Below are 12,417 nucleotides of genomic sequence, written 5' to 3'. Positions count from 1 at the left end.
TTATTTCCTGCTGGCGTACATTGCCTGATGTTGTCATAGATGAGAAATTAGTTGCTATTATATATTGTGTATTTTTTGGACTTATGTAACCAAGAGACCTAACATTACTTTTGATTTTGCTACATCAGTGTATTTGAACTTTCTTTCTCAACACTCATTCATTCAACAGATAAAAAGGGTCTGATATGAGCAAAACATTTTGCTAGCTGGAAACAGTAAGATGGCATATACAGCAGTAATTATTATTTAAATGCCTAGTTATGGAAACTTGATTAAATTTCGAAATAATTAACAAGAGAGAGAAGTATATAATTAGATGCTAAAATAAGCAGATGAGAAAATAAGTGTTACAAGATTAGGATACATGAGTGCTAAAGATGTTGAAATATTTTCAAAATAAATTGGTCTTGAGCTACATACCTGACAGTTTGAGAAGGGGCAAGTGGCATGAAAAGCACAAGGTAAGGCTTGAAGTTGGAAACGGCAAGTTTGGGGCAAAGAGCGGCACTAAGAATTCATGGGAGGGCCGGTCCCGCGGCTTAGCATTTAAGTGCGCGTGCTCCGCTGCTGGCGGCCCGGGTTCAGATCCCAGGCGTGCACCGATGCACCGCTTCTCCAGCCATGCTGAGGCCGCGTCCCACATACAGCAACTAGAAGGATGTGCAACTATGACATACAACTATCTACTGGGGCTTTGGGGGAAAAATAAAAAAAAAAAATTAAAGAATTCATAGGAGATATTTGAATAGTTGGGGGGAGAGGTGTAGATTAGAGAACATGATGTAGCCAGGAAGAGAGATTTTGAGTGCTATCTTACAAAATATGGAGGATGGCAGAGCATTTTTGAAGAAAAGAATGACCTGGAATTGGTGTTTTAAAAATATTAATATGGGGCCAATCCCGGTGGCCTAGTGGTTAAGTTTGGCATGCTTCACTTCAGTGGCCGGGGTTCGGTTCCTGGGCGCCGACATACACCACTCATCTGTCAGTGGCCATGCTGTGGTGGCGGCTCATATACAAAAAGAGGAAGATTAGCAGTGGATGTTAGCTCAGGGTGAATCTTCCTCAGCAAAAAATAAGTAAATAAATAAAAATTAATATGGCTGCAGAATTCAAAGTGGATTGTAGCAGAAGGAAATTATGTATAAAAGAATTCCAAATAAGAGACTGAGATTGTTGCTGAAATTATCTAATACCTTTGTCTGACTCAACCAACCAAACCTCTACAACTGTGGCCATGGCTATATGTGTTTAGGCTGTGTCTCATCGTTAGTCAAAGCATACATAGATGTTTTCTAGACCTGCATGAGATGTCTCTAGCACAGGTAGTTTTTTAAAAAGTGTGGATTCTGACCATCCTCTGACTCTTGGGCATATACCATGGATGATTCTGTCTACTACTTACCTTGACTATTAAAAAGGTAAATTTAAAAAAGGACTCATCTCTGTCCATTAACTTAATTATTAAGAAGAGCTCATGGTAATTTACATCCTATGAAATTAGTATACTCGTTTTTAAATACGAACACTTTCCAAAATCCTTAGACTTACTGTTACCTTCTTGGTATAAAATATATTCATTAAACCCTATTATTTGCATAACTGGAGAATCATGATCCAATTTAAAATGATACTTTTTGGTAAGAAATAAAAAAGAAAAAGATGTGAGGTACAGCAATGATGATTAGAAAAACTGTCAGACAACCATTAAAATCATAGTGATTTTTCAGATTCTCAGAATCCGCCTGCCAATCTGAGGTGCAGGAGTAATGGAGAATCCTTCTCAGAAGACAGTTGCGATTCAATTCTTAGACATTCTTTAGAAAATAGGAGATTAGTTATGATGTTAAAGCGTCCTGGGTTCCATGTCCGCCTTTTAAAACGCCTGACTTATCCAGTTCAGTCGTGAAATGAAACATACTCAAGGACAACCATATTGGTTTGTATGACAAATAAGATAACTTTATAAACACATTATTGTACGTGAGGAAAGACTGACAATCGTGGCCATGCTTCCACGGATTGATGGATATGAGAACATGGGAAATGGGAAAACATGGAAATTACTAGTATTAATAATTTATATTGACAACTCTGAATTATCTCATTTCTTTGGATAATTGACCTGTTTGAGAAAGCCCTTTTTCGAAAGTGCACAGAAATGTTTCCCATGGTCAGACTTACATAGTAGCTGACATACACCACTACACATATTTTGCGATTTCAGTGTTAATGAAAATATCTACAGTTCCTTTTCCAACCACTTACTGGTCTAAACTTAAACCTTTCTTTATGTGAGGTTTTGTGTTTTGGTAAAAAGCAAACACTAACTCCTGCGTAACAGCCCATGAGGTGCTTCTACTGCACTCCGGGACAACCAGTCCTCCCTGTGCTCATGTGAGGCTGCAGTGGACATCCTTGTGCTTGTCTTCTCATAAATCTCAGAGACAATTTGGGGATGCTATGGCCCTTATATACCCTGCCCATCCTAACAGCCTGCAGTTGCTGAGAATTTCTACAGTCATGGGGTAGGCAATAGTTTTCCCTAGGCAATGTGGTGGAAGGTGAGAACAGAACGTACAGCTTTTCCCCAAATTATCCTCTCACTTTAGCCTCCAGCCACTGCTGCCTCCATAACACCACTGCCTCTCACTCCTCATGCCAACTCATGACAGTCTTCAGTCTCCCCAGGCAGACTCTTGCTTCTGTAGTTTCTTAGGCTCCATTCAGAGGAAAGGAGTCAGGAGCCACTTAACAAAAACCAAGTAAATTTTTTGGAAGTGGTATTCCTTTTCTTACCATGATTCAACTCAGGAGGAAGCTCATGGCATACTCATAAAGCCCTTCTGTATCCAGCTCTTGAGGTGAATAAGAACCACTATCACCGTTCCTATCTGCCTTTAGGAGCCTAAGATCAATAGGTGATAATTATAATTGTTGCTAGATGTTTAACATGGTTTAAAATTCATTTTTAAGTTACCAACGGGGTGGAATACTTTTTTAAATTTCATGCAATTTGAATTTCATAGTTTATTGCTTTCACAATTGGGTAAACTAAAAAACAAACAAAGAAAATACAATCAAAACATTTAGTATTAAGTGTGTCTGTATTCATGGTGTTGTGTTAAATTTCGTGTAGAATTAGCAAAGTAAGGACTCAATGACTCTATCATTGAGCCAGTGTGCTGAAGCTTTAGGAAAAACATGCTTATACCTTTGCAAAATTTATTATGAGTAGTAAATACCGAAAGTTGACATTGAATAATTTCTATGAAATTGCAAATATAAAGAAGAAACAGTAGTTCTAATGCCTCATTTAGAGGAATTCTAATTCTTAGCTAGACTACTACTTTCTCTCTTTAGAGATCTTTGAATTTGCATCTCTCTGGTAAATTTATGTTCAGATTTTAAAAATTAAGCAAATTCTGAAAGCAAAGTTGCGTCATATCTTTTAGTCTCACTCCATACACATTGCATCTATGAAAAATCCAGTGTGCCATGACCTCAGAAACCGTGGTTGAAATACATTCTCCTTCCTATCTAATTAAGTATATAGTGCACAAGAAAATAAGTTCCTTTTTGTCAAAAAGTTGGAAGCTTTTCTTGCAGACAAGTTATTTTATTTCTACATACTCACACACTATACACTGAAATTTTAAAATTTGTTAATTTCCATAAAGTAAAAACAAGTATGACCTCAACCAAATTTTCCTTTAGCCCAGTGTTACTCAAATGTCCTCATTTCTCTCCTTGAGAAATATATTATATAAAAGAGAGAGACAGATTGCCTTTTATTTAAACTCTAAAAATAAAAACAGAACCCCACATTTCCAGTAAAGTTGTAATCCAGATATCTAAGATTTACATTGTAGGGAAGAAAAAAGATATCAATATCAGCAAGGGTCAGGAAGACACCCAGTAGCTTCTAGATAATTAAAAGCAAAGATTAAGAGGCAAATCTAATCAACTAGTGGAGAAGATAGGGCCTACAGGCAGAGAAGGAAATAAATAGGATAGCTTTCATTGAAGAAGTACCCTGTTAGTCTCTAAAATATTTGAATTCCAGTTTGAAAACTATATCTTAAAACACGTAAATGAGTTGGCTATTCCCAGTGATTTTAAACACACCATACTCAAACTATCAAGAATTTGTGCCATCTCACTATAAGAATAGTATTCATTATGTGTGGTTATAGTGCAAATAGTGCCTGATTGCAGCTCAACACCAAGGGAAAGATATGGAAGGGCAAAACAACCTAATTACATGATGATCACAACAAAGAGACAACCATGTGACTGGGATCTCAGATTCCTGGCGTATAGAAAGATCATGTCTTCATCTTAGGCTTCAGCATATGTTGAGTATAATTTTCAGAAGGAGCATGACATCGTTATTTCTAGAAGTTATTTCTGAGCATTTCTTCAGTGACTGAGCCCCATCTCTGTACTTCTGCAGAAAATGCAATACCTGAATGTATCCCCCACTCGGTACCTGAGTACAGAAACCCATCCTGAGCCATGAAGAGCAGGACCCTAAAGTTCTAACACTGATCTCCTTTCACAATACATTGTTTAGGAGTTTGCTTTTAGTAGCCTTTTCGTTTCTGTCATAGCCTAGGAAGGGGTTGTTTGGAATCACTTGGGATTTAAAAAGGCAACCACTTCTTAGAGACAAAAGGAAAGAAAAATTGTGTTTGCCTTTCTATTCATTCATGCCATAGGCACCTACATATGGACAGTTTGGAAATGCATTTCTCTCATTATTCTTAAAAGAATCATTGTCAGTACTTATTGGCAGTAAATATCCCTTGTTTAAATTGCACTAAAATGTAGAATTACAAGTAATCCTAAATTTATTAATAAGATTACCATAGACAGAAAACCAGTGGTTCACACATTACGCAGCCTCAGTGCAACCTCACATAATCCATTAAGAATGGGCTCCTTGTAGTGGAAGCATCTCCTTTAGAAAACGGGTCCTATTTATGGACTGTGGCTTTAACAGGGTATCTGGTATGGAGGCGGAAAGCCTTCTGAAAGCAAGGAAAAGGGTGATAGAAAATCTTAAGATTCTCTTACCATATGACTCTATGATTCATGATAGTATCCTCTAGGAAAAACTGATGAACTGGCGATACTGTCATAGTTAGTTTGGGCTGCTATAACAAAAGTACCATAGACTGGGTGGCTTAAACAACAAACATTTCTTTCTCACAGTTCTGGAGGCTGAAAGTCCAAATCAGGGTGCCAGCATGATCAGGTTCTTAGTAAAGGCCCTCTTTCTGGTTTACAGATAGGCATCCTCTCATTATATCCTCCCATGGCAGGGAGAGAGAGGAAGCAAGCTCTCTCATGTCTCTTTTTATAGGGACATTAGTCTCATTAATGAGAGCACTACTCTTGTGACCTAATTACCTCCCAAAGGCCCCACATCCTAATACCATCACATTGGGGATTAGAATTTCAACACGTGAATTTTGGAGAGATACAAACATTCAGTCCATAACAGGCACTCAGGGATATTTGCCAAACATCACAGAATATTTCAAGTTGTTAAGATTTATTTAGTAGAAGCTATGTAATGAATATATTGATTATGAATATATATACACATATGCACATGTATAATGCATGTAATACACATAACCATGTATGCATACATGTATACACTATGTAAGTGCATACAACACACGTATACATATGTGTCTGCATATATGTATACATACATATTTGTGTGTGTAGTTTGGAAAGTGTATTAGTTTCTTAGGGCTGACATAACATTACCACAAACTTGGTGGTTTACAACCATAGAAATGTATTCTCTCACAGTTCTGGTGGCCAGAGTCCAAAATCAAGGGGTTGGCAGGGCCTCACTCCCGATAAAAACTCTAGGGGAGAATTGGTCTCATGCCTTTTCCAGCTTCTGGGTAATGGTCACATCACTCCAGTCTCTGCCACGTCTTCACATTACCTTCTCCTCTTTATGTCTGTCTTCCCTTCTGTGTGTCTCTTATAAAGATAGTTGTCATTGGATTTGGGACCCACCCAGATAGTCCAAGATGATCTCCTCATCTCAAGATCCTTAACTTAATTACATTGCACAGAACTTTTTTCCAAATGAGATAACATTCACAGGGTCCAGGGACTAGGGCATAGACATATCCTTTTGGGGCCACTGTTCAACCCACTGCAGAAAGGACAATATTTCACTTTTAGTTTTACTTTGTTTTTGCTTGTCTGGCATTAATCTTTTTACTGTATTTTTTAGCTTCATGTTTATGTCATCATTGCCACAGTAATACTATAGTGTTAATTCTTTCATCTCAGGCAATCAACTATGGTGTACTAGAGAGAAAGCCATTTTATATCCAGTTTGGCCTTGATATACTATCCACGATCATCTCCAAATTCGTCATTCTTTTTTTATATCAATTATCAAGAAGGTGAAAGGACTGTCAAACTAATGAAGTAAAAACACCATTTGGTAAAATTGTGGTTGTTTTGGCAAACACTGAAGTAAGTGTGAATCAAACTTGTAGATCTCGATAGGCCGGGCTCAGGCAGCCCATCTAGACAAAAGCGTGCCACCATTTATCTCAGAGAAGACCCTGTGATGTCCCACAGCCCCAGTGGTGTTTGTGTGGATGAAGACAAATATATTTCCCTCTGTGGATCTATAAACCTCAATCATTTTAATTGGACTAAACAGTTCAAGAAATTTCTTCCAAGTCTCAGGCCTTATTCCATTTCCCAGTGCCAGGCCTACTTGCTGATCTTTCTTTTCTTCTGAAAATGTTATAACATTTTTACATGGGGTATAATCAAACAGTGTTAAAAAAAAAAAAAAAAAACAGTGGAAAGGAACACTAGTGAGGCCAAAATACTAGAAGCACAGTTTGTCTTGAGGACTTTATAAAAACTGTAACATATGCGTCCATTTTAATCATTAAGTTATAAATGTCATGCACAGTATTGTGCTAACTTTCTTTACTGGCTTCTAGAGTCTTAAAATTACATATTCAATGATTCTTTTCAAAAAATGAGAATCTTTCATTCTCAGAATGAATTTTTACTTTGCCATTGTGTGGCTATGGTAAACAGAATACTTGTTTCTTATTTGTTACTTTCCTGTGGAAAACTCCTTCCCTTGGTGATAATAGGGTACGATTTGAGGATTATCTCAGAACACTGTGACTTTGTAGGTCTCAAAGTTACCCTCAGACTTTGAACTGAGGATCTTAGAGTTGAGGTCAAATGGCCTCAAGATAGGATGTGCCGTTCTTCAACACTCCTTGGTCCCTTGTGGATAATTGACCAAATATACTCTCTCATGATTAGCGAGGAGGCATGTATGAAGCTGTATGGGTGATAATCATAATATTCAATGCATCCATTTTGTAAAAGCTTTTATTTAGAACAATTGTGCAAACATCTAGTTGATTGGTAAAAATGAGAATACAATACAATTCTCATTTTATGGCCCGACATTTTAACAAAATGCCGTTTGTACAGTAATGTAACTACAGTGTTCCTCAGTTTCACATGTGTGTGGCTTGAGCTGGAAGGAGCCCGTCACTTTCAGTGTCTCCGAAAATTTCCATGTGCCTTTCTTTCTTGAAGTTGATTTTCTGGTTTAAGCTTTCCTTTTAACAAACTGCTAGAAATGTTCTCATATTTTGCTTGTCCTTCTCTTGCTTTTACCTTTTCCCCTGCTTGTGATGGTTATTTGTTTTCCCACAATTAATTAGATTTTGGGTTCATGGTACAAATGAAAATATTTATGAGTTTTTTTAAGCAAAAATGTGAATTTTTAAATTTTCAGATACAAAAATTATTGTGGAAAATGGCACTAAATGGATGATGTAAAATGATGATTTTTGTATATTTGCTATTGCTTATAATTATAAATTATTTGAGGTATGTAGAAATGTAAGAAGAGCAATCAGACAACTGGAAGAAATGTCCATACCCCACCTAAATCAAAAAGCACCAAATTTCAGGGCCAGCCCAGTAGTGTAGTGGTTAAGTTTGCAAGCTCTGTTTCGGTGGCCCAGTGTTTGCAGGTTCGGATCCTGGGCGTGGACCTATGCACCACTCATCAGGCCATGCTCTGGCAGTGTCCCACATACAAAATAGAGGAAGATGGGCACAGATGTCAGTTCAGGGCCAATCTTCCCCAGCAAAAAAGAGCAAGATCAGCAACAGATGTTAGCTCAGGGCCAAAGTTCCTCAGCAAAAATAAAGCACTAAGTGTCATTCATAACATGAATTTGAAATATATTTGCTCACATGAAAAGGTTCATATTTTTTATTCAAAAATTATGAATGCCTCGCCAGTAATTAAATACAAATAGAAAGTTTCTCCTAAATCTTGGGCTAAATTTCTAATTGCCATACAGCAAAACCGAGGCTACTTGATGGAGTAAACTGAAAGATGATCTTAATGTAGTGATAGGATAGTGGGAAGGGCTGGAGGATATAATTAATAATAAAGATATCTGATTGTTTTCTTGATAACTATTTTATTCTACATTACTCAATTCCCTAGGCTCTTCTCAATGTTAAATTTTTTTCTGTTGTTCATATTAATTTTTCATATAAATGCATAAGAAGCCAATCATAAGAAAGATGTCTTCTGAAGCATCATAGATTAACTGAAATCTTCTCCATCGTTCTTATGGTATTTTCTCTTTATAAAGTGTTGATTTTCTATTTTAGATTTTACTGGGAATTTGCTTATATGGCTCATATTTATTTATATACTAGCTAACTCCTTGTTTGTTTAGAATCTCCCTGAAGACAGGAATAATGGTAAAGATTATAAACTCATCATTCACATATTCTGTGTTATTCAAACATGTTTGCATGATTCAGTAAAATTATCTCTGTTACTTAGTACTATATTTAGGTCAAAGTAGGTGGTCAAATAATTCTGTTTGCTCCAAAACCTACACTCTTATTGACATATTGGAAATCATCTGCATGTTATGTATTAATATTAACACCACTAATGATCATTCTTTTGTTTCCCTAAGTGGTACCTAAAAAAAAAGAAGATTCCATTTGCACTTTCATTGACTATCTATTCAGTGCAAGACTATGTTCTTGGTGCTGCATGGAATGCATAGAGGACTGAGATAGTGTCTGGCTTCAAGAATCTGACCATCAAATTCTAAGGATAAGGCAAGAGTACTATGTAGAACAGATAATAAAAACTGCAGTTGGAAGCACACACAACGTGCTGTGGGATTCAAAGTAGGGAGAGATTAGATCAGATTAGAAGTTAAAGAAAAGATTTCATTGAATAGGTGACATATAAGACACCGTGACAGGAACTGTGAGTTGTCTACCATGGATAACCACGGTCCCCCCTCCTTCCTAGTCCAGAATCTTGAATTTTGGCTGAGCACATTGATGCATGGAAAGAAAGACTACATTTCCCAGCTTCTCTTAAAGCTAGGTACAGTCATGTGACTAAGCACTGGCCAGTAAGATGTCAGCAAAAGTGTTATGTGTGATTTCTGTGACTATTGCTTAAAGGTAGCTGACTTGCAGGAAGGAGTCTCTTTACCATTCTGGGTTTTGTCTGTCTTCTGGCCCACAACTCATATATAATGGCTGGAGTTCCACAGACCATCTTGGGTCATGAGGTGACTTAAAGATGAAAACCTTGTGCTAGGCTGGCAGAACAGAAAGACAGGAATTGGGGTTTCTGATGAAAACATAGAATGGACTTCTTACCTCCAGATTATTTTATATGAGAATAAAATAAAGTTCTAATTTATGTAAGCCCCTATTATTCAGGTGTATTCTGGTCTACACAGCTGAAACAGATCCTAATACTACAGGCCCTAAAGAGTTTCACTAAAGGGAGGCAGAAAGGAAAGTTACTCTAGCAAAAGAAATAGCCTCCTCCTGGGGGTTTATAATTTTACCTTTATTCTCAATTTGATAATGTTTGTGAAGCCTCTGGTAATCTTCCTTGTGGTCCTCTTTCCTTCCAACAGTCCTTCAACATCAAGAGAGGTGGTTGAGCACAGTGATTTGGGGTGTGGACTCTTGAGTCAGACCACATGGTTAGGATCCCAGCTAGGCCTCTCATGAGCTGTGTAACTTTGAGCAATTATTTAGCCTTCCTTGGTTTCCTCATTTGAAAAATGTAAACAGTGATGAGACCCACTTCATGGGTTTTTGTGAAGATTAATTAGTAAAGCATGTAACAGTAAATGTTAGAGAGAAATGTAGCTATCACATTCCAGAATGACTTGTTGAGTATCTGTTGTGTATGGGGCTCTATCTTCAACCCAGGGACACAGAGTTAAATAAATCACATTCCTTACTCTCTAGAAGTTTACGGCCTGGTGCTCTGTGAGAGAAAATGTGTTTGCATTCTTGGTGATGATTCTCTTTGTAGTTCCATGTCCTGTGAACCACACCACACGACACAAGTCTGAGTTACAGAACAACGTTTAATCAGCAGATAAATTGTGCAATTCCGTGCACTCTCCAGTACTAAGAAGAGATGCCCTGGCATGGTGCATAAGAAGGTCAACGTGGTAGTATCACGAGATTTTTCCCTCACAAAGAAGAAAAACAGACTAGCTCTCACTATCTTCAAGTGAAGGATAGCTCAGTTTTAAGGAGAGCGAAAATGAATAATGGCAGAGTATGACAACATTAAAAATATCTAATATTACTGCAATTTGTGCAAATTCCAAATTAAACTTTATAAGCTTTTTAAAAGAATTTTTGCACTATGAAAAAAATGACAAAGCATTTTCTACGTCGCTTCTACTGCCTGTTCATATGTTCATAATGAGAGATACTTTCTCTATTGTCCACATGACTTTTCACCAGTCCCCACTTCTACTTAGAACTATTGGAGGAAGTTACCAAATCATTATAAAATTGTGTCAGTTCTTTAGAAATTGAACGTGTTTTCCATAGAAATAATATACATGTTGCCTACCTAACTCACAATGTGCCTAAATATAGCAGTAAGAACACGATAGACTCCAGTGGTATGTTCCAAGCTCTCTCAGGGGAAATTCTTAATGGATTCTAGCTTGGGAGGACAGGAACCATGTCTCACTGCTGTAACCCTTTCTGACACTCTTTCCTCTATCACTGGAAATGATTACTGGGACTTGGATAAAGAGTTCCAGCCATAGGGGGCTTGGGTAAAGGACAACAGAAAGAGAGCAAGGAATCCTCAGAGGCGCTTGGTTCTGCATCAGCTCCTAATTACATTTCTTACAGGGCCCTGAGAGTGGCTCACATATTTCCAGTTCTGCTACTCTGACCTGTCCCTTCTGCCCACAGTTTGTCTCCTCTCCCAGGCCACTGTCCTGAAAAACTGAAATTATTCTCTAGTTTCGGAGTCTCTGAATCAAAGTGTACAGATCTTTGGAGCAGTGGTTTTTAAAATGTTTTTGACTATGACTCACAGTAATAAAACCATTTTACATCATAATTAACTAAATATATACCTACGTATATATATATATAACCAAAATGAAAGTTTTATGGAACAAAACTTATCATACTGTGTGATAAGTACATTGATAATTTCTATTCCATTCTAGTCTATTAAAAAAATGTTAGTCACATGTCTGATTTACAGGTTACATCCCACAGTTTGAAGAACTCCTATTTGGAGGTTTAAAAAAATTTTTAATAATAAAAGTTTTTAAAAAATAGCTTAAAACTAACAAATAAGGGAAAACTCACAAAATTTCAAGTCATGTCAAAAATGTCACTCTACTAGACATTTAGTTTACTTTGGCTGTTTAGGTGTTGAAGCTCCTTCCTATGTTTAGGAAGTTCTCTACCTTGTGATACTTGGAGAGGCAAGGCCCTTCTGCTACAAAATCTCGACTGTCCAAACACTCTCTTTCTCCAGCCTCTGGAAGTGAAGATGGATACTACCTTCCAGGACCTTGGTCTGGAGCAAGAATTTATCTGGTAGCATAAATTACTATTGGCTGCAGTTACTGTGGTGCAACAGGGTACACTGTCTAGTGCCAAATGGCCCCGGGTGCCGGCTGCTGCACCCAACATCCAGTGTCTGCATCCACATGGTGTTTGGTGGTGTGGTTCTAGCTGGAATCATTGTGTCCAGCCTTCTTTGATTCTTGCCTTGCTTGTGTTGGATTTTCCAGCCTTCTGGCAATTCCCTTTCTGTTTAAATCTGCATAGTGTAAATCGGTTTCTCTTTTTTTGCAATCAATTGCAATCAGTTTCCCTAAGGTTTAGTTAAACATTAGGGATTTTAGCTCTGCTTTATGCAAAAGATGACTATCCTGGCAATTCCTTGCAAAATCTGCATTGGAAGTCCAATGAAGAGAAGGATGGGGAACTCGGAGAGGTGAAAGTCTGATTGGGAGATTGAGAATGTAGCTTGCTGGTGAGACAATA

Source organism: Ceratotherium simum, chromosome 4 (genome assembly GCF_057802395.1).
Source record: "Ceratotherium simum simum isolate JZ-2026a chromosome 4, ASM5780239v1, whole genome shotgun sequence".
NCBI lineage: Eukaryota > Metazoa > Chordata > Mammalia > Perissodactyla > Rhinocerotidae > Ceratotherium > Ceratotherium simum.
Note: the sequence above shows the minus strand (reverse complement) of the source record.